Raw genomic sequence first — 23,932 nt, 5'->3', positions numbered from 1 at the left:
GAGCTGCGCGCCGTGGAGGAAGCACGGTTGGTGTTCGATTATATGACAATGAGATATTTGATGTCGTGCAATGGTCTACCAGACAGCGGTATGAAGTTTGGTTAAACAGGATCCCGTATGCAAGAGTTTCTCAGTATGATGGCCGGTGAGGTTCGGCCTGGCGAGTGACGAGTTCACCTTCGCCGCTGTCCTAAATGCTAGAGACAATTCAGTAAGCTGTTATTCTGAAATCTGGGTATCACTAGGATGTAGGATCTCTTTCTATGCAATTTTTTTTGCTGAATGTGAATTGGAGATGTGGTCACCTTCACTTGGCTAGGAAGAATCAAGAATCTAACGATTCATCTGTGTGGATCATTTTAATATTTTAATGCAGAGGATGGGGCAAGTCTCCCATTTCGAAAAAATGCAAAGTGTGTGTGCTGCTTGTGCAACCCATACATCACATCAAGTTATTTTTTTTCCACTTTGTTTTGTATATGAGCTGAATCCTAAATGGAATAAAGCTTGTGGGCATAGACCAAGTGTTGTATTTTTAGTGGAGTAATTTTAACTTTCTTTAACTTTCTTCTTCAGATAGGTTTTTGGTAACGTAATTTGTTTTTTTACTTTGTTTTTCATAAAGTATTTTTATCAAATAAAAGATAATAAAATTAAAATACCATATGAAGAAAAGGTAAACTGAGGCTAGAGTTTAGGCCGGTTTATCGACTTTGAGATAAAATTTGAGTCACACCGTAGTTTACTATTTTTCTATCACGTTACAACGCACCGTCATGTTTCCTAGCCTCAGTTTACAGACTGGTCCGTTTAGTATGTATAGCCTCACGAATGTCGGGCCTGTAATTCCAGCCCAAGCCTGGCCTGAATGAGCAAAAAGCCTGGCCCAGCTCAAGAAGCCCGGCCATACATGGTTTAAATGCGCAAAATTGAAAGCTGAGCCTGGCCTGGCCTGACGTCCGAGTTCAAATATCAGGCCTGAGCCCGACCCGAAGTGCAAGCTTGATCTAGCTTGGGCCGTGATTTTCGGGTTGGGCCGAGCCATCTGGGCCAGGCTACACATGCCTAGCTGTATACTGGCATGTATGTCTGTCTCAATTTTGTAGTGTTCTTCTAATTACACATCGTAGTGTTGGCTTGGTGTAGGGCTGGACAAAAAGCTCGAAACTCGGCGAGTTAAATGAGTGCTCGTTTGCTCGACTCATTTGAACTCGGCTCGTTTTGTTAACGAGCCGAGCTGAGCAGCAGTTTTTGCTTGTTAAGGTTAACGAGCTAAACAATTGAGCCGACTATGTTCGTGAGCTACTCGTTAAGATCGGTAACAAGCTATGCTTCACCAGTTTTGACTGCGAGTCAATTTAGTTATCTCAAATATTTGGCAGCAAGGGGCCAAGCAAAATAGTGCTCTTTAACCATGCTTGAAACTCCTATAGTAGGATCTAAAAACCTATGCTACCGCTCTTCCGCACCAGGAAATGCACACATATTTTCTTTGCGTTGCATCCTTAATGATCCTTAACGAGCTGCTCATGAGCGCTCGTAAGAACATAACGAGTCGATCCGAACAATGATTTCAGCTCGTTATTCTTAACAAGCTTAACGATTCGAGCCTTAACGATCACGAGCTTAACGAGCCGAATCTTAACGATCCGAGCAGCTCGTTAGTCCACCCCTAGCTTGGTGCTGTACTTTGTTAGTTTTGATGCAGTCTTTACTTTTGGAAAATACATATGTCAATTAGTTTCATTGATATATCACCTATAATCTTGATTTAAATTTAATTATTTGAGGCAAATCATTAATTTTAGAAACCTTTGTGTTGCCACAGTCCGGTGCGTAGGACGGCGTCATCGGAGACTAATGCTTCAGAAGCACCTTCTAAGAAAATGGCTAGACGTTCATTCACTTAATGTGTTAGTGATAATTTTCGTCCAAAAGAAAAAACATGCCGTGCTAACATAGAGTGTTTATATTTGAAAATAGAAAGGCCTGAACAATAATAGATGAATATAACTTGAAGTCTTCCATGTAAAACACTCCACAAATCTTAAAAACTCAGTTGCATCGGGTGCGGAAAATCAACATGGTCGTTGACTTTGGCACATGAGTTTTTCATGACCTATAAAATATTTACCCGTAGCGAAGCATGGGCAAATGTCCTAATCTATACCTATACCTAATAATAAAAGCAAAAGGGTTCCGCGGTTCGGTCTGTCAAGTTTCCGTCGTCTGGCGTGCCAAAAATATTTCGTCCGTCGCATTGATTTGTCCTGCGAGAAAGCTTTCCTTCTGTAGTACGTTATAGTGCATCGCTTAGGCAGATTTCGATCCGAACTAAAACACCCCTCCATCCTATCGAGAACAGTTTTATTCGTTCCTGTACATCCTTACTCAGAGTTCGATCCGAACTAGAACACCATAGCTAGCCAGGACTTGGCCTGGAACCTCCATCGTACCTTGCCAGGCCCAGGCTTCCAGGTGTACAGGACAGACTCAGCTAGCTTGACAAACATAAGCACCAAGGAAAAAAAATGTACTACTATATGTGTTGATAAGTGGATGAGAACACACGTGGAAGCTAGGCTATCAGCCAAATATGCGAAGTATCGGTTCAAGTGGAAATTTCATGGAGATTTAATAATATAGAACTGATGTTTTGTTAGGTATATTTTACATCTTCACCGATCTGGTTGTCCTCCCGTCGACGCGGACCCCCAGGGTGATGCCAGTGCAGATTTTGGTGGAGCAGAACATCAGGGCAGGAAGATGGGAGCCGGAGAAAAAGCCGAGAGCTCATGACGGGTCTCGCGGGTAAGGAGCTTTTCGTCCAGGCGAGCTTCGGTGCATAACACGGGATGGAGGCAGGATGTGGTACAATGAGCAAGACGTCGTGATGGCGAATGTGATGATATTGTTGGCCGTATTTGTTACATAAACCGTTGGCCAAGTAAATTCCCTTCACAAAGTACAAGCGATCGTTACAAATAATGAATGGCTAGCCACACTCTACTTATTTCTAAGACCTTTGAGTAATTTCGATTCTCTAGGCACAGTCATTTGCTCCGGTTGTAATGCATGGAATAATAATAATGATCGAAATTAATAATAGATATGAAACTTATGTGTGATACAAATTAACAGAAACTATGAGCCTTCATCGATGATGACACATAGGAGAAGTGTCATCACAGATGATTAGTTGGAGCGTTTGAGTTTTTATGTGCCTTCATCCATGATGACATGGAGGAGACGTGTCACCAAGATGACTCGTCGGAGTGTTCGAAATTTTGTTTCTCCCGGTGCAACGCACGGACACTTTTGCTAGTCTTTACAAATGTAAAACTAGATTATTGACTCTAGTGCAAGTGGGAGACTGTTGGAGATATGCCCAAGAGACAATAATAAAGTGGTTCTTATAATATATCTTTGTGTTTATGATAAATATTTACATACCATGCTATAATTGTATTAACCGAAACATTGATACATGTGTGTTATGTAAACAACAAGGAGTCCCTAGTAAGGCTCTTGTATAACTAGCTTGTTGATTAATAGATGATCATGTTTTCGTGATCATGAACATTGGATGTTATTAATAACAAGGTTATGTCATTGGATGAATGATATAATGGACACACACCCAATTAAGCGTAGCATAAGATCACGTCATTAAGTTCAATTTGCTATTAGCTTATGATACATAGTTACCTAGTCCTTCGATGAATGTTTTGATTACATCAAACGCCAATGCGTAAATGGGTGGTTATAAAGATGGGATTAAGTATTCGAAAAGTATGAGTTGAGGCATATGGATCAAGAGTGAGATTTGTCTATCCCGATGAAGTATAGATATACTCTGGGCCCTCTCGGTGGAATATCGTCTGATTAGCTTGCAAGCATGTGAATAGTTCACAAGAGATGATATACCACGGTGCGAGTAAAGAGTACTTGTCGGTGACGAGGTTGAACAAGGTATGGAGATATCGATGATCAAACCTCGGACAAGTAAAATATCGCGTGACAAAGGGAATCGGTATCGTATGTAAATGGTTCAATTGATCACTAAGTTATCGTTGAATATGTGGGAGCCATTATGGATCTCCAGATCCCGCTATTGATTATTGATCAGAGAGGAGTCTCGACCATGTCTGCATAGTTCACGAACTGTAGGGTGAGACACTTAAGGTTTGATGTCGTTTTAAGTAGATATGGAATATGAAATGGAGTTCGAATATTTGTTCGGGGTCTCGGATGGGATCCAGGACATCACGAGGAGGTCCGGAGAATAAGATTCATATATAGGAAGTCACTTGCCAAGTTTGGAAATGATGCGGTGCATTTATGGAAGGCACTAGAATGGTTTAGAACTTTCCGGAAGAAATCACCATGGAAGGTGGAGTCCCAGTTGGACTCCACCAACCCTAACCAGCCAACCAAGTGGGATGGTGGAGTCCATGGTGGACTCCACCTCCTTGGCTGGCCAAACAAAGGGGGAAAGGAAGAAGTCTTAGTGCCCCTAGGTTTCGTCCATATGGAAGTTTTGAATTGGGGTCTTATTCGAACTTTTGGGCAAAGCCTTAGGGATTCCACCTATATAATGAGGAGGAGAGGAAGGGGGAGCCTAGACTTGGCCGCACCACCAAGCGCCCCCCTGGATGGCGCCCCTAGCTCCCCTCTCTCCCAAGCCCTAGCCTCTCCCCTCCTCCATCTTCTCCTCATGCCCAAATCTTGCCGGAGATCTCCACCACCACCGACACCACGCCGTCGTGCTGTCGGGATTCCGAGGAGGATCTACTACATCTGATGCCCGCTGGAACGGGGAGAAGGACATCGTCGTCAACACCGAACGTGTGACCGAGTACGGAGGTGCTGCCCGACTGTGGCACTGTCAAGATCTTCTACGCGCTTTTGAAAGCGGCAAAGCGGTAAGTGATCGACTACATCAACAATGAGATCTAATCTCGTAGGCTTTGGAAATCTTCGAGGGTTAGTCTCATGATCTTCTCGTTGCTACCATCTTCTAGATTGGATCTTGGCTTGTTATTCGTTCTAGCGGTAGGAATTTTTTTGTTTTCTAGGCTACAAATCCCAACACAATCTTCCCCAATTTTCCCCAATCTTCCCCAACCTCGAGCGAGACTTAGTGGAGAAAAACAATGGCGAACGACGACGTGGCCAACAATGGCTTCGGCCTCCGCTCTCTCCACCAATGGGAGGGCCGGCTTCTCCACATGGCGGGCTACCCGGCGCCGTCAGACTTCCGCGTGCCGGGAGGATGGCGCCTCAGTGCGGGCGGCATCCCGATCCTGCCGCCTTCGATGACTCGGGCCGCCATTGAGGCGGAGATCGACGTTGTGCTCGTCACTCTCAGTGACGAGCAGCGTGTGGATCAGCGCTTCTTCCCCGACAACTACGACTCGTGGAGCGACTTCTTCTGGCGCAGGTAAGAGCTCGAGCTCGCCGCGTATGACGGCCCTCCTCCTCCTCCGGCAGGGAACAACGCCGCCGGTCGCTGCCGGTGGTGGAGCGCGCCTAACCGCACCCTCGCCAATGTGCTCGCACACATCGAGGATGGGAACTCCCTAGTTCTGGGAATTCCACCGCCGGTGGGGGCTACCGTGTCACGTCGACACGGTAGTTCCTAGACACCGAGGAGGATGGCGACGTCGTCCTCCTCGTCAGGATCCAGATCCGCCTCTCGGTCCAGTGGATCGGCCCCGCGCTACCCCGTCAAGCAGGAGTCGGCGTCTCCGACGCTAACACGAGGGCGCAGCAGCGGCGCCCTCGTCATCCACGACCAGCCGATGCGGACTTCTCCATCGCGTGGGCGAAATAGGAAGACCGCGAAGAAGCAGGCCGCCGCCACCTCCACCGCCAACCAGCTCGCCGAGGAGAAGGCACAGCGCGCTGAGGACGCCGCGATGGAGGAGGTGATTGCCACGTCGCTGCAGGAACTGGTGCCCACCGACAACACCTTATCCATGGACGCCACGCGAAGTGGTCCAGGCGGGACTGGGAGTGCCAAGAGGCGGAGCAGTAGCGGCGGATGCTGGACCTAGCCGCGTCCAGGCCCGTCGAGCTGATCAACCTCGAGGAGAGCAGCGACGACGACCTTTTGTCCGGCGCTGCCACGCGCCAGCGACCCTGGCCAGGGTTCGAGCCGCTGGTACGAGGCGCCGCCGCCCCAGGATGCCGACAACTCCAGCGACGACGATGACAGAAGCGACTACACGGCCTTCTACCGCCATTTGGGCATGTCGAAGGCCTCTTTAGTTTTAGTTTTCGTTTGCCTAACGCCGAATTCAAATATATGTACGAATTCGGCCTATTTATGTACGAACTCGCCTATATGTGTTAAATACCATTAAATTTCGTTATGTATTGAATGACTTCTGCCCATTTTTGTCTGAATTCGCCGTATTTTGTCAAAAAACTTACATCGTCAATCCTAGGATCGCCGCTGAAAAAAATGGGCTCTCCAGGCTAAAAAATTCATCCATCCGGCGCTAAATAGCGCCGGATTTGGGCGTGAGGAGCCAATGGCTGGGGATGCTCTTAGAGCATCCCCACTCGTTGGCGCTCCCCACGCCCAAATCCGGCGAAACTTTCATCCGGATTGGATGAAAATTTGGCCTGGGGAGCGCCGAATTTCCAGTCGTCCACCCGGAGTTCGGCGGACATAATTTAAATTCAAAGAAAGCGCCGTCCCGCGCTACAAGTACGGCCAGTTGATCGGCAAAAGGAGCAAAAGGATCAGCCACAGATCGGCGATCGGAGGGAAATTACACGGAAACAGGCTCGTCGGCAGTCCCGGCCGGCACGGTGGTGTCCGACGGACCAGTTTCCTCACACGCCGTGGCCGAAGCGGCTGCGGCAGCCGACGAGGAAGCAGCGGCCGTGGACGTCGAAGAAGCCGCAGTGGACGAGGTAGATGGTGACGAAGCCGAGGTTGGAGCCGGCGGAGACGACGAAGGACTGGCCGGAGTGGCTCGGAGGATGTCGCTGCGGTGGCCCTGGTACCAATTCCTCGTCTCCTCGTCCATCAGTTCCATGTCGCCGCCGCCCATCAGGAACGCCAAGTCTGTGTTCCTCTTCTTCGCCGCCGCCGTCGTCTTCAGCTGGGCGATCCGGACGCCTTGGTTGGCGAGCATCTCCCGCCACCTGCCGTCGAACTTGTCGTTCCTCCCGTCGGCGTGCGACCTCAAGTCGGCCCAGCACTTGTCGATCGACGCCTGCATCCTGTCGGCGGGATTGTCTGTCCGTTTGAGCTCTTTGAGCTTTTTCTGGCCGAGTTCAGGGCGCCCTTCCGCCGCGCAAGCCGTCGGAGCGTCGGGGTTGTACTGCTCGGTCTTGCTCTTCGAGAGCGTCGTGCGAGTTTCCTTCCACTTCTCACATTTCTCGAGGCGGGCGTAGACGTTGAGGAACTTGAACTGCAGGCCGGTGTCGTCGGTGTACAAGTCCAAAGCTCGGCGCAGCTGGGGAAAAAAGAGCACGGCGATACGGGTCAGCTAACGACGATGTACCTCGGTGATGCAGGGTCGACGGAGCATGCCTTTTGCTCCAAATCGTGGCCGCTGATCGGCCGTTTGTCGACCTCCTCCTGTATGTCATGCCATTTGTTGCACGCCGTCTGCATAATCCCCCAACGGGTGGCCATTGCCTTGTCTCCCCGGTACACGTTCATGTTCGTCTTGTTGAAGTAGGGATCGACGAGTTTGCGTTCCTCGTACGCCTGCCTCACTCGAAGCCAATATGTGTCGAACGACTGATTGGCCCCGATTATGCCGTTCGTGGACACGGTCATCCAAGCTTCGGCGAGGCACTCCTCTTCCTTCGGCGTCCATTTGATATGCGGTTCGGCAGGCGGCGAGTCCTTCTTCGTCTTCTTCTTCCCCTTCGACAGGTTGGCGGCGGCTTGAGTTGGCTCTTCTTCTTCCTCGTCTTCTTCTTCGACGGCTTGGCTTCCGTCGGCAACATCCTCCCGATGCTCGTTGCGCGCCGCCACAGCTGCCGTCGCCCTCTGTTCCTCTTGCGTGAAGAACCCCGGGCACGCAGCGGCGGCGGCCATGAAAAACCCCGGGCTCGCAGCGGCAGCGGCAGAGACGGAGGTGATCATCTCGTGGATCTCCTCTTCGTTCGGCACCGCCATCGCACCGAACGCGAGCGGCCCTCGTCGCAGGGCCGGCGAGGTGCCCTCGAACTGGCCGCCGCCGCCGACGTCAAGCTCGGGCGGCGACAGCGTGGACCTGGACGGCTGGACGTAGGCGCCCTCTTGGAACACGGCAGTCGGCGACGGCGAGTACAACGAAGGGGAGAAGGACGATGGGGAACTAGTTGTACCTTGCGTCGGCCATTGGCCGGGGAACATGCCGCCACCGCCGCTCATGGCCATGCTGATCATCCTCGCTTGTTCGTCCTGGGCCGCCGCCGCCCTCCTCTTGGCAGCGGCTCTTTTCACCCTCTCCGCCCTGCCGCTTGTTTCCACCTCGCGCCGTTTCTCGTCCGCCGCCCACTCGGCGTTCAACATGCCCGGTGGCTTCGTCTTCTTCGCCCGCGGCTTCCTCGCCGGCGCCTTCGGCGACATTGTGGTGGACGAGAAGACGAGGAGGAGAGTGGTGGTGGTGGACGAGAAGACGCCGCCGGGAACTGGATGGGAAGAATGGCCAAATTCGGCAGGAGAGAATGGGGATATGCAAGCAAATTGGAGGGAATGGGGATATGCAAGCAAATTGGAGGGAAAATCAACAGGATTTGGTTTTCCAGTCGCCGACTACGCGGGTCCACACGACGTTTCGCGCCAAAATCTTTCGTCCGGAGTCCCCGAGCGCGCCCCGGGGGACCGGGGATGGCGTGGGCTCGCCGGATGGATGAAGGGCCAAATCCGGACGAAAACGAGGAACCGGGGGCGCGACTGGGCCGATTTACGCCGTCCGGATGTAAAAAAGGCTCGCCGGGGGCCTGTTCGGGGGGACGAGTGGAGATGCTCTTAGGCTTCGCTTGTGCCTGAACGAGGCCACGGGAGGATAAGAGTGAGGAGGTTTGGGCCATTCGGGTTTCCCTTTTTGGGCCAGTAATAGTTTAGGCCAATGCATCCAATGCATTTTTATAGGGAAAGGAAATTATGTGGACTTTTTAGATAATGTATTTTTTCTTAAAAAAGATAATGTATTTTTTATCAAAACTTATATTTCTTGGGCCTATTTTTATCAATTCCATTTACTCAATTCCCTTTTGTCAATTCCCTTTCATTTTTTCTTTTTTCTTTAACCTTTGTATAAAATTCATGTTATTTGGATTAATTTTTAAATTCCCTTTTTTGGACTAGTGGTTTTTTAAATTCACTTGCAACTCAAATGAACTACCACTTGTAACTTAAATAAATAACACTTTTCAACTTAGTTAGCTTTTCGGGTCGCTAACTTTTCACATTTTACCGTTGATAAATAGCAGGCATCAGGCTGAAAACTTGTGAGCTAAAAAATATTGCCAAAATATTCTAAATGATATTAACTTTTGGGGTTGTAAACTTTTCATTTGACATGCTGATAAATAATGAGATGTGGGTTAATAACTTATGAGCAAAAAAATTCGTTAACATATTTGAAAAGAAATTAGCTTTTTGGTTGAGTAACTTTTCCCATTTTACCATTAAAAAATAAAGAGAAGAGGGTTGCTAACTTTTGAGATAAAAAAGTCGCAAAATATTCTAAATAAAATTAACTTTTCGGGTTGATAATTTTTCACATTTACCGTTGATAAATATTGGGAAAATGGGTCGATAAATTCTAAGCTAAAGTAGTCGCTAAAATATTTTATACAAAATAAGTTTTTCAGGTTAATAACTTTTAAAATTTACCGTTGATAAATAATGGTAGAGGGGTTGGTAAATTGTGAGCTAAAAATGTACCCAAAATATTATAAATAAAATTACATTTTTGGGTCGATAACTTTTCACATTTACCATTGATAAATAACGAGTAGTGTTGGAGATATGCCCAAGAGGCAATAATAAAGTGGTTATTATATATCTTTATGTTTATGATAAATGTTTGCATACCATGCTATAATTGTATTAACCGAAACATTGATACATGTGTGTTATGTAAACAACAAGGAGTCCCTAGTAAGCCTCTTGTATAACTAGATTGTTGATTAATAGATGATCATGGTTTCGTGATCATGAACATTGAAGGTTATTAATAACAAGGGTATGTCATTAGGTGAATGATATAATGGACATACACCCAAATAAGCGTAGTATAAGATCACGTCATTAAGTTTAGCTTGCTATAAGCTTTTGATACATAGTTACCTAGTCCTTCGACCATGAGATCATGTAAATCACTTATACCGGAAGGGTACTTTGATTACATCAAACGCCACTGCGTAAATGAGTGGTTATAAAGGTGGGATCAAGTATTCGGAAAGTATGAGTTGAGGCATATGGATCAAGAGTGGGATTTGTCCATCCCGATGACAGATAGATATACTCTGGGCCCTCTCGGTGGAATGTCATCTGATTAGCTTGCAAGCATATGAATGGTTCATAAGAGATGACATGCCACAGTACGAGTAAAGAGTACTTGTCAGAGACAAGGTTGAACAAGGTATGGAGATACCGATGATCGAACCTCGGACAAGTAAAATATAGCGTGACAAAAGGAATCGGTATCGTATGTAAATGATTCAATCGATCACTAAGTTATCGTTGAATGTGTGGGAGCCATTATGGATCTCCAGATCCCGCTATTGGTTATTGGTCGGAGAAGAGTCACAACCATGTCTGCATAGTTCACGAACCGTAGGGTGACACACTTAAGGTTTGATGTCGTTTTAAGTAGATATGGAATATGGAATGGAGTTCGAAGTTTTGTTCGGAGTCTCGGATGGGATCCAGGACATCACGAGGAGGTTCGGAATGATCCGGAGAATGAGATTCATATATAGGAAGTCACTTTCCATGTTTGGAAATGATCCGGTGTTTTTATGGAAGGTTCTAGAAGGTTCTAGAAAAGTCCGGAAGAAATGACCACGGAAGGTGGGGACTCCACCAACCATGGCCGGCCAACCTAAAGGGGGAGGAGTCCCAGGTGGACTCCACCAAAGGGGGTCGGCCACCCCACCAAGGGAAAGTGGAGAGTCCCACACCCCAAGTAGGATTCGTCCATATGGTAGTTTTTGAATTGGGGTCTTATTCGAAGACTTGGGCCAACCCTTGGGGGTTCCACCTATATAATGAGGGACAATGGGAGGGGCCCGGCCACCATAACACAGCCTTGGCTGCACCACCTATGGCGCCCCTGGCCTGCGCCCTAGCCACCCCTCTCTCCAAACCCTAGCACACCTCTCTCCTCCACCTCTCTCTCATAGTGCTTACGGCGAAGCCCTGCCAGAGACCTCCACCGCCACCGACACCACACCGTTGTGCTGTCGGGATTCCTAGGAGGATCGACTACTTCCGCTGCCCGCTGGAACGGGGAGAAGGACGTCGTCATCAACACCGAACGCTGCCCGACTGGGGCACCGTCAAGATCTTCTACGCGCTTTTGAAAGCGGCAAGTGATCGACAACACCAACAATGAGATCTAAGCTCGTAGGCTTTGGAAATCTTCGAGGGTTAGTCTCATGATCTTCTCGTTGCTACCATCTACTAGATTGGATCTTGGCTTGTTATTCGTTCTTGCGGTAGGAATTTTTTTTGTTTTCTATGCTACAAACCCCAACTGTGGTATCAGAGCCGTGTCTATGCATAGATTGGTTGCACGAGTAGAACACAATGGTTTTGCGGGCGTTGATGCTTTTGTTGTTTTTATTTAGGGTAATTTGCATCTTGCGGGATGGTGGGATGAAGCTGCCCGGGCTAACTTTACATGACCGCGTTCATGAGACTTGCTCCACGCTCGACATTGAACTTGTATTGCATAAGTGGCTTTGTGGGTGTCTATCTCTCTCACCATAGTTAAGATTCAATTTACTCTTTCTATTGACAACACTAGTATCACCGTTGTGGTTCATGTTCGTAGGTAGATTGGATCTCACTCGAAAACCCTAAACCACGTAAAATATGCAAACCAAATTAGAGGCGTCTAATTTGTTTTTGCAGGGTTTGGTGATGTGATATGGCCATGATGTGATGATGAATATGTATGAGATGATCATTATTGTATTGTGGCAACCGGCAGGAGCCTTATGGTTGTCTTTATATTTCATGTAGTAGTATTATTTCAAAGTAGTTGTAATAGTTGCTACATGTGGTGAACAACCATGAAGACGGCGCCATGGACCTTGACGCTGCGCCGACGATGATGGAGATCATGCCCGTTGATGATGGAGATCATCTCCGTGATTTGGAGATGAAGATCAAAGGTGCAAAGACTAAAGGGCCATATCATATCACATATGAATTGCATGTGATGTTAATCCTTTATGCTTCTTATCTTGCTTAGGTTGCGACGGTAGCATTATAAGATGATCCCTCACATTAATATCAAGATAATAAAGTGTTCTCCCCTCGTATGCACCGTTGCTACAGTTCATCGTTTTGAAGCATCTCGTGATGATCGGATGTGATAGATTCTACTATCACATACAACGGGTGTAAGCCATGTTGCACACGCGGAAATACTTGGGTTTGCTTGATGAGCATAGCATGTACAGACATGGCCTCGGAAAACAGGAAACCGAAAGGTTGAACACGAGTCATATGGATGATATGATCAACATGTTGATGTTCACCATTGAAGCTACATCATCTCACGTGATGATCGGTTTTGGTGTAGTGGATATGGATCGTGTACCACTAAACAACTATGAAGGATGTTGTATTGAGTGGGAGTTCATTAGTAAATAGATTAAAACATGAACTAATTATCATAAACATAGTCTGAATAGTATTTTGAATTAAATTTGTAGAATTGGCATCCATTATCTACCATGCGCTAGTCTTGTAATTGAGATAGAAATACTGTTAAATCTGACAAGTAACTTTACGGACTGGTACCGTATTGTTAAAGAATCAAGAAATGATTAAGTCCTATTGCAAACTTTTAGTAAACCTCACATTATTGATTCAAAGAGCAATGGTTTCAATTAGTACCTAAAATCATCTTGTCTCCGTGAAACTTGAAGTTCAAATCCGTTTGAAAAGTAAGAAGCTGGAAATTTTGTTTTCAGAAATAAGCAAGGTATAAGAGATATGTGATATCTAAGACCTTATTGCAAGATGATAGAATATATTCTAGTGAGACTACATAAACTCATAGGTTTTATGGGAATGTACGAAGGTTGAAGACGCCATGCGTCCCAATCCACCAACTAGTTGGGCACTAACGATATTCACATATCCATGAAGTGATCGTCCTTAGTATGCACCGTTGCTAAGACTCGTCGTTTCGAAGCATCACGTGATGATCGGGTGTTATAGATTCTACGTGTGCATACAACGGGTGCAAGCCAGCTTTGCACATGCAGATACTGAGGTTAAACTTTACGAGCCTAGCATGTACAGATATGGTCTCGGAAAGTCATCATTTGATGGATAAAAATTATGAGTGAAATTTTTCATCACAATAAAATGTTTCTAATAGTGAAATATGGAACACTTGTCATGTGATGATCAACTTCAAAGTAAGAACCTCAAGGTTATTAGTATTTGACCAATGGACCTAGAAGTTATTGAAGGTGAAGTGTTTTTTGAGAATAAGGAAAGCTAAAAGAGAAACTACAAAGATTTTGGCAGAAAGAAAGTAAAGAGTAGAAAGTCTAGCTCCGGTGTATATAGATGATATACATGTTATGAATGTATTATTTGATTGGTCACACAATAAAGTTCTTGCGTATTTGTACCAGATTAGTTGGTATGAGATGTCATACAATACAACGCAATACAAGAAAACGATGGCCTAAGTGACTGATAAGGAATATGGTAATAATGCACGTCTGAAACATAATAAAGTGTTATTATGTTTATCGTTAGCATTCTACCTAGCCCTTAGGATTTATAATAAAGAACTTAATAATTGTTATTTTTCTCTGGTCAAATGAAAACAATGAGTTGTTCAAATTATGACCTTACTCCATGTACGATGGATAAGTTATTATAAATCTTAATTGTGAAACACACATACATAACACTGACGCTGAAATGCCAAAGGCAAATGATTTGAATTCCACTTATTTGTGGAGCCGCCATTTAGGTCATGTTAGAAAGGAATGCATGAAGGAACTCCATGCAAATGGATTTTTGGAGTCATTTTATTTTCGAATCGTTTGGCGCTTGCAAATCTTTTCTAAAGAAAATGACTGAAATACCGTTCCTAGGCCAAGAGTTGAACGGGCAACTAACTTAGTGGAAACATACATGATGATGTATGTGGTTTGATGTCTACGCACGCTTCTATTCCTGTAGACAGTGTTGGACCTCCAAGAGCAGAGGTTTGTAGAGCAGCAGCAAGTTTCCCTTAAGTGAATCACCCAAGGTTTATCGAACTCGGGGAGGTAGAGGTCAAAGATATCCCTCTCAAGCAACCCTGCAATTACGATACAAGAAGTCTCTTGTGTCCCCAACACACCTAATACACTTGTCAGATGTATAGGTGCACTAGTTCGGCGAAGAGATAGTAAAATACAAGTAATATGGATGATTGTAATTAGTAATTGCAATCTGAAATAAAATGGCAGCAAGCAAACATGCAGTAGAACAGTAAATAAACGGTGATTCGATATTTGGAAACAAGGCCTAGGGATCATACTTTCACTAGTGGACACTCTCAACATTGCAATCATAATTGAATATAAATATAAGCACTTCATCATACTACTCTCTTATTGGATAGAGAACTCCAATTCATTGGGCAAGTGTGCAAAAGCACACCTCAAAGGCGTATTCCCAAGTACTAATAAACACCCCACACCGTCACCGTGAGCATTCATAGGAGGTACTAACACACCACAATTCATAAGGGAGTTACACAAGGCGCACACACTGTCACCATTACACCGAGGTCACAGTAACCCCAAAGTTCACATAATTAAGCACTTGAATAGCATATGACATCTAGATTACAAAGCTCATCATATGGATCTCAATCATGTAAGGCAGCTCATGAGATCATTGTATTGAAGTACATGGGAGAGAGAGATGAACCACATATTATCAAGAAGCTTTGTTGCGGCGCCTAGAGTGATGGACATAAAAGTACCTCCAGCAGCTGAATCCAATAAATTCCGCAAAGAAAAATTCAATCCTGCATAAAAGGTTTGGATGATCATCCAAGTAGTCAGTCCATGGGTAGGGCAATTTTTAACCAAAGATTTCATTCTTTCCCATGCTTGAGCAACATGCTCATTATCCAATTGCTTAAAATTCATTATGCTACTTCTCAAAGATATAATTTTAGCAGGAGGATAATATCTACCAATGAAAGCATCCTTACATTTAGTCCATAAATCAATACTATTCTTAGGCAAAGATAGCAACCAATCTTTAGCTCTTCCTCTTAAGGAGAAAGGAAACAATTTTAATTTTATAATGTCACCATCTACATCCTTATACTTTTGCATCTCACATAGTTCAACAAAATTATTAAGATGGGCAGCAGCATCATCAGAACTTACACCAGAAAATTGCTCTCTCATAACAAGATTTAGTAAAGCAGGTTTAATTTCAAAAAATTCTGCTGTAGTAGCAGGTGGAGCAATGGGTGTGCATAAGAAATCATTATTATTTGTGCTTGTGAAGTCACACAACTTAGTATTTTCAGGAGTACCCATTTTAGCAATAGTAAATAAAGCAAACTAGATAAAGTAAATGCAAGTAACTAATTTTTTGTGTTTTTAATATGGAGAACGCAAACAAGATTTTAAATAAAGTAAAGTAAAGCAAGACAAAAAGAAAGTAAAGAGATTGGAATTGGAAGACTCCCCTTGCAGCGTGTCTTGATCTCCCCGGCAACGGCGCCAGAAAACTGTCTTGATGACGCGTAAAGCACACGTCTGTTGGGAACCCCAAGAGGAAGGTGTGATGCGTACAGCAGCAAGTTTTACCTCAGTAAGAAACCAAGGTTATCGAACCAATAGGAGTCAAGGAGCATGTGAAGGTTGTTGGCGGAGGAGTGTAGTGCGGCGCAACACCAGGGATTCCGGTGCCAACGTGGAACCTGCACAACACAATCAAAGTACTTTGCCCCAACGTAACAGTGAGGTTGTCAATCTCACCGGCTTGCTGTAAACAAAGGATTAGATGTATAGTGTGGAAAATGATGTTTGTTTGCGAAGAACAGTAAAGAACAATGTTTGCAGTAGATTGTATTTGATGTAAAAGAATGGACCGGGGTCCACAGTTCACTAGTGGTGTCTCTCCAATAAGAAATAGCATGTTGGGTGAACAAATTACAGTTGGGCAATTGACAAATAATGAGGGCATAACAATGCACATACATATCATGATGAGTAGTGTGAAATTCAATTGGGCATTACGACAAAGTACATAGACCGCTATCCAGCATGCATCTATGCCTAAAAAGTCCACCTTCGGGTTAGCATCCGCACCCCTTCCAGTATTAAGTTGCAAACAACAGACAATTGCATTAAGTATGGTGCGTAATGTAATCAACACAAATATCCTTAGACAAAGCATTGATGTTTTATCCCTAGTGGCAACAGCACATCCACAACCTTAGAACTTTCTGTCACTGTCCCAGATTAAATGGAGGCATGAACCCACTATCGAGCATAAATACTCCCTCTTGGAGTTACAAGTATCAACTAGCAACGGAGAGCATGCAAGATCATAAACAACACATATATGATAGATTGATAATCAACATAACATAGTATTCCATATTCATCGGATCCCAACAAACACAACATGTAGCATTACAAATAGATGATCTTGATCAAGATAGGCAGCTCACAAGATCTAACATGATGGCACAATGAGGAGAAGACAACCATCTAGCTACTGCGATGGACCCATAGTCCAGGGGTGAACTACTCACACATCAATCCGGAGGCGATCATGGTGATGAAGAGTCCTCCGGGAGATGATTCCCCTCTCCGACAGGGTGCCGGAGGCGATCTCCTGAATCCCCCGAGATGGGATTGGCGGCGGCAGCGTCTCTGGAAGGTTTTCTGTATCGTGGCTCTCGGTACTTCGGTATTCGCGACGAAGGCTTTAAGTAGGTGGAAGGGTAGGTTTAGAGGCGGCATGAGGGCCCCACACGCCAGGGCGGTGCGGCCCAGCTCTTGGTCGCGCGGCCCTGTTGTGTCGGCGCCTCGTCACCCCACTTCGTAATCCTTTCGGTCTTCTGGAAGCTTCGTGGAAAAATAAGACCCTGGGCGTTGATTTCGTCCAATTCCGAGAATATTTCCTTTATAGGATTTCTGAAACCAAAAACAGCAGAAAACAGCAACTGGCTCTTCGGCATCTTGTCAATAGGTTAGTGCCGGAAAATGCATAAATATGACATAAAGTGTGTATAAAACATGTGAGTATCATCATAAAAGTAGCATGGAACATAAGAAATTATAGATACGTTTGAGACGTATCAAGCATCCCCAAGCTTAGTTCCTACTCATCCTCGAGTAGGTAAACGATAACAAAGATAATTTCTGAAGTGACATGCTATCATAATCTTGATCAATACTATTTTAAAGCATAAGAGATGAATGCAGCGATTCAAAGCAATGGTAAAGACAATGAATAAACAACTGAACCATATAGCAAAGACTTTTCATTAATAGTACTTTCAAGACAAGCATCAATAAGACTTGCATAGGAGTTAACTCATAAAGCAATAGATTCTTAGTAGAAAGTTTTGAAGCAACACAAAGGAAGATATAAGTTTCAGCGGTTGCTTTCAACTTCAACATGTTTATCTCATGGATAATTGTCAACACAAAGTAATATGATGAATGCAAATAAGCAAGTATGTAGGAATCAATGCACAGTGATGAGGATATCCCTACTACACCATTACCTCCGTCAGTGATAAATGAAGATGAACCTGTTGTGAAGCTCAAGTCCAATGAAGTTCGGATTGGACAAATTACAAGGGCTCGTGCGAAGCTACTTAAATGACAGGTGAATTTGTTTCTAAACGGTACTTTGATTGATGAGAACTTTATACTGCGTAAGTCCTATTACTTATGTATCATCAGGTATCAAGAGGAGACGAGCATCGCACGAGGAGGAGAGGAGCAGCTGGACATGAAGACGGACGTTGTAACGGCCCAGGGTAGCACCCCTATTACATTTGTTTGTTGTTTTTCTTTTGTGCATCATCATGCATCCTGCATCATCACATCCATGTTTTTAACAAACAAAAATTATTTTATAAACCCTAAACTATTTTCTTTTTCCTTCTCATATGGTTTATAAAATAAACCTCCCCTCTATTTTCATTTAACAAAACCTTAACAAAACAAAACTATTTTATTTTGGGTACCTAATATTTTGGCAATACTTGTAATTATTTTCCTCTCTCTCACTCCATATTTAAATTCAAAATTTGTTTGAGCAGTTTTCAAAAGATAAGGAGAAGAGCAAATTTTATAATAAAAGTTCTAACCTAATCTAGGCTCCCTCTCTTTTGTGGCCTTTTTCTTTGTCTCCCGGCGCAGCCCAGTTTCCTCTCCCTTCTTTCTCTCTTTCAGCCCAAGCCCACCTGGCAGCCCATCTCTTCTCCCTTGTCTGGCCCGCAGCGAACCGGTACGCAGCCCTCCTCGTTGTCGTCTTCCCCAGGCACGAGAGCAGCGTGCTCGCTTTTCCTTGCCGTGGCCCTGGACCACGCCGCGGCGCGCTCCACCTGCTCCCCTCCTCTCTGGCTCTATCTGGCACGCACCGCAGCGACCCTCGTCCTCATCCGCTCCCACCTGCCCCCTCTCTCTTCCTTTTCCCCTCCTCCAAGCCAAGCAAACCGAGTGGAGGAAAACCCCACAGTACTCCTCCTCGCCGACAATCCGCCGATTCCGGCCGCCCCGCGCCAGATCACGGCCACCACGAGCTCCGCCTCGTCGTCCTCGTTCCGACGGTACCCTAAATCGAGCCAGGGGACCATCAAATCAACGACGCCGACCTCCTTCCCCAACTCTGGCCGCGCCATGTCGACGACGATGGCGTCGCCGTCCGTCTCCCCCTGCCCTCACCGACATCACCATCGGCTTCCTGGTGACTCCCTCTCCCTCCTGGACCCCTCCTTCTTCTCCTCCCCTCTTTGGTTCGCCGATTCACCGTGAGTCCGACGCCTTCTCCGCAGATCCTCGCCGCCGGCACCTCTACAACGACCTCCAGCCGGCGGCGCCGCCACCTTCTCGTCCGCGCGGACCAGGCGCATCGTCCACGCCAAGCCCCGCCTCCTGGAGTCCACGGCATCGCCCGCGCGCTCGCCGGCTGTGCCGCGGTGACCACCGCGTCGGAACGCGTCCGGCACCCTTTTTGACGAACAGGTTCGGCGCGTGCTCGCATGGTTCGCCACGTCGGCATGCCAACGTGGCCGCGGGCCCTTCTGTCAGCCTCTTCGGTTCGGAATCCTCTCGGTGAGAAACGCCCCAGATCCAGATCTGGATCTGGCGGTTTGCATCTAGGCCCCTGCCTATTTTTACCTCTTAACCCGCGGCCCCTGTTCCTGATCAATTCACGAAAACCCCCCTGCAGCTACTGGAGAACCAACCCGGGGCCCCTCCGCCGCGTCAGCCGCCTTGTCAGCCCTCTGGTCCCGCTGTCAGCCACTGTGACTAGCTCATCCTGGGTATAACACGTTTTTCTCTTTTCTCTGTTTTTCTGAAAATCCCAGAATATGTGCATATCTTGTTAAAATCATATCTCCTAAACTATAACTCGAAATAAAAAGTGTTTTATATGAAAATTGATCAGAAAAATGTGCAGAATCTGAATATGCCATCCATTCATCTGTTTGCATCTCGCATCATGTCGCGTCGTGATAGTTTGTGCATCTCACCTCACATATATGCGGAGTATTTTGGATCTCCAACTTTGGTTTTCCCCGCTCTGTTTAACTTTGAAGTAGCGCACCCTTGCCATGTTATGCCATGCTAACAACCACTTAATTTTGGCGCTAGCAAATGCAACTCCAACTCTAAATTGTTTGTCCGGGGTTCCGACTCCGCTTAAATTGGATAGTTGCATCGCATCATATCTGCCATGACATGCATACCCGCATCTTGCTCATGCCGGTTCTTTATCCGTAGTAGTAAGACTTGCATGCGTTGTGTGTTCCAGCATTTGCTTCTTCCCGGATAGGATCGCGAAGTGGTGTGGTGAGATACGACGAGTTCTCCGGATGTTCCTCGGCAATCTTTAACAGGCAAGCATTTCCCTTATACTCCTGCCCCTGCAGAAGTCGCTCACCTATTTTATTTTGCCTTCTCCCTCATGCTATCCTTAAGTTGCGTTCTGGTCACGTGTCCCTTCCACTTGTTACCTCAAGCAGCCCATATTGCCACCACCAACCACCAACCTCCTACAGCTGTTGTTTGGTTATCGGGTCTGCCTTGCGAGTCGTAGTGCATGCTAGTGCTGTTTATATCTTGTTACCGTTTCAGCTATCTTATCGGGTTATCTGTTGGGAATCATGACACATGGTTTATGGATATATCTGTTGAGGGTATCATGGTTACTTGTTAATAGTTGTTAGCGGAGGCATCGGTGGGTCAGCTGATCGTTTTGTGACGGCTCACTTGTGTTTCCTAAATATCTTAGGACCCCGAGTTCTTGTTATCTGTTCCGAGACTGAGCGCTCTAACCACACGTGGGTATGTTTCTGGGTCTCCCCTCGACCACTGCCGGAATCTACAGCTTTGTCCAGTGGCCACAACTAGTTTGCAATGTTTTACCATTTGTTGTTTGCGTGCATGCCAGCATGTTACTTATTTATTTTGGGAAGCCCCTGGGTGCCTTGTATCCCTTGTTTCTGGTATGCACGTATAGGTTTGCGGCCTGAGCGTTTATCGCATGCTGAAGCGGGTCATTCGCCCCTGTGTGTGTTTTGACCCTCGGAAGCCGTGCACGCAATAGCTAGGTCCGCTTCGGAGATTCGGCCGGACTTCGATTCGGGTTCAACTTAGTTAGATGGCTTCCTGGACATTGTTGTCGTGACGGAGAGTGCGAGTCGTGACACTCCACCTTTTTGCCATTGCCTTTGGAGTTGATCGTGCGTGTGGGTACATTTGGGCAACCCCTGCAGGGTGTACATCTTATCGATAAGCCGTGTCCGCGGTTATGGACGACTTGGAGCTGTATGACTCGACCATAGACAACTTACACCTGTTGTTTATTAATAATAACTTGCGTAGTAAGTTAGCACAACTCTAATAATAAATGGTTAAAACTTGACAACCGTGTGAGTGCCTTTGTAAGTACTTCTTGGCGAAGGGGGAACATATCGGCTGTGTTTTGTTTGCAGAGTATAGAACTGTTAGTTTATGCGCTCTCTCACCTTCTCTGTTCAGACGAATATTGTAGAGTGTCTCTATAGGTTTTTAGTGCTTGCGCGCTGCCGCTTAACTCCACCATATTGCCTATGACGTTCCTCTTGCGTCCTCTAAGTCCCCTGCATGCCTCAAGTACAAAGGACGACTGGTTGACGAATGCTTATACGTCTTGAAGTCTTGTTAAGTACGAACCCGTACTTATTGCTGCTTCTACGGGATATAACCGGGCAGGTATGAAGATATGTTCGACGAAGACGACGTTAGCAAGGTTACCCTTCCGGCTTGGCCTGGGCAGGGTTATGGACGCCACTGGTTATCTTCAGGACTCTTAGTCCAAATTTGTATCTTGTCCGTACTCGGATGTATTTGATCTTCCGTATGATTTGGATCTTTGCATGTATCTATTTGTATCTTGACTCGTTCGAGTCGTTGTTGTAATATATCTGTATCTTGTGGGCTCTATTGTAATCCTGTTGTAATGTTACCTCTCGTGATTGATTCCACCCGCATCGCGTGCATGCTTCGGCGTGTACGAGGCGCTTGGTGGTGCGTCTCCTAGAATCGATATCGTGCGGATTTCGGCGGATTCGCTGGGATCCTCATGGTACCGGTTTTGGGGCGTCACAAGTTGGTATCAGAGCCTCAGGTTGACGGTACCCCACTAGTCCAGCCTTTAGGATAACCTTGCCAACGGACGTGTTGTGTCTAGTGTCAAAACTATTTTCTAAAAAATCGTTGGATAGATCTGGCTAACTCTGATTTTTTCTTCTTACCAATATTCTTTCTCATCTTACCTTTGCTAGTTTTGAGTCTTCTCTCTTATCTGAGTTTTCCGAGTCTTAGGTTCCGACGTGGGTTGGACGATCTTTGCCTTATCCTAATAGGTTCGATCTTCGGAGGATCCCGATAGAAGTGCATCATCGAAAGCGGAACAACTACTTCTTGTTGGTGGTGTCGACCGTTCCACATGGAGCAACCATTCTTGTTAGTGGTGTCGAGGAGATTGACACGTCGCCTGAAGACCCGATAGTTCACCTCTCTCCCCCGTACCTAGACGTGGAATCTCGGGGCGCGATTCCTTGTTAGTGGTGTCGATTGTAACGGCCCAGGGTAGCACCCCTATTACATTTGTTTGTTGTTTTTCTTTTGTGCATCATCATGCATCCTGCATCATCACATCCATGTTTTTAACAAACAAAAATTATTTTATAAACCCTAAAATATTTTCTTTTTCCTTCTCATATGGTTTATAAAATAAACCTCCCCTCTATTTTCATTTAACAAAACCTTAACAAAACAAAACTATTTTATTTTGGGTACCTAATATTTTGGCAATACTTGTAATTATTTTCCTCTCTCTCACTCCATATTTAAATTCAAAATTTGTTTGAGCAGTTTTCAAAAGATAAGGAGAAGAGCAAATTTTATAATAAAAGTTCTAACCTAATCTAGGCTCCCTCTCTTTTGTGGCCTTTTTCTTTGTCTCCCGGCGCAGCCCAGTTTCCTCTCCCTTCTTTCTCTCTTTCAGCCCAAGCCCACCTGGCAGCCCATCTCTTCTCCCTTGTCTGGCCCGCAGCGAACCGGTACGCAGCCCTCCTCGTTGTCGTCTTCCCCAGGCACGAGAGCAGCGTGCTCGCTTTTCCTTGCCGTGGCCCTGGACCACGCCGCGGCGCGCTCCACCTGCTCCCCTCCTCTCTGGCTCTATCTGGCACGCACCGCAGCGACCCTCGTCCTCATCCGCTCCCACCTGCCCCCTCTCTCTTCCTTTTCCCCTCCTCCAAGCCAAGCAAACCGAGTGGAGGAAAACCCCACAGTACTCCTCCTCGCCGACAATCCGCCGATTCCGGCCGCCCCGCGCCAGATCACGGCCACCACGAGCTCCGCCTCGTCGTCCTCGTTCCGACGGTACCCTAAATCGAGCCAGGGGACCATCAAATCAACGACGCCGACCTCCTTCCCCAACTCTGGCCGCGCCATGTCGACGACGATGGCGTCGCCGTCCGTCTCCCCCTGCCCTCACCGACATCACCATCGGCTTCCTGGTGACTCCCTCTCCCTCCTGGACCCCTCCTTCTTCTCCTCCCCTCTTTGGTTCGCCGATTCACCGTGAGTCCGACGCCTTCTCCGCAGATCCTCGCCGCCGGCACCTCTACAACGACCTCCAGCCGGCGGCGCCGCCACCTTCTCGTCCGCGCGGACCAGGCGCATCGTCCACGCCAAGCCCCGCCTCCTGGAGTCCACGGCATCGCCCGCGCGCTCGCCGGCTGTGCCGCGGTGACCACCGCGTCGGAACGCGTCCGGCACCCTTTTTGACGAACAGGTTCGGCGCGTGCTCGCATGGTTCGCCACGTCGGCATGCCAACGTGGCCGCGGGCCCTTCTGTCAGCCTCTTCGGTTCAGAATCCTCTCGGTGAGAAACGCCCCAGATCCAGATCTGGATCTGGCGGTTTGCATCTAGGCCCCTGCCTATTTTTACCTCTTA

Source organism: Lolium perenne, chromosome 3, assembly GCF_019359855.2.
Source record: "Lolium perenne isolate Kyuss_39 chromosome 3, Kyuss_2.0, whole genome shotgun sequence".
In the NCBI taxonomy this organism is placed as follows: Eukaryota; Viridiplantae; Streptophyta; class Magnoliopsida; order Poales; family Poaceae; genus Lolium; species Lolium perenne.
Note: the sequence above shows the minus strand (reverse complement) of the source record.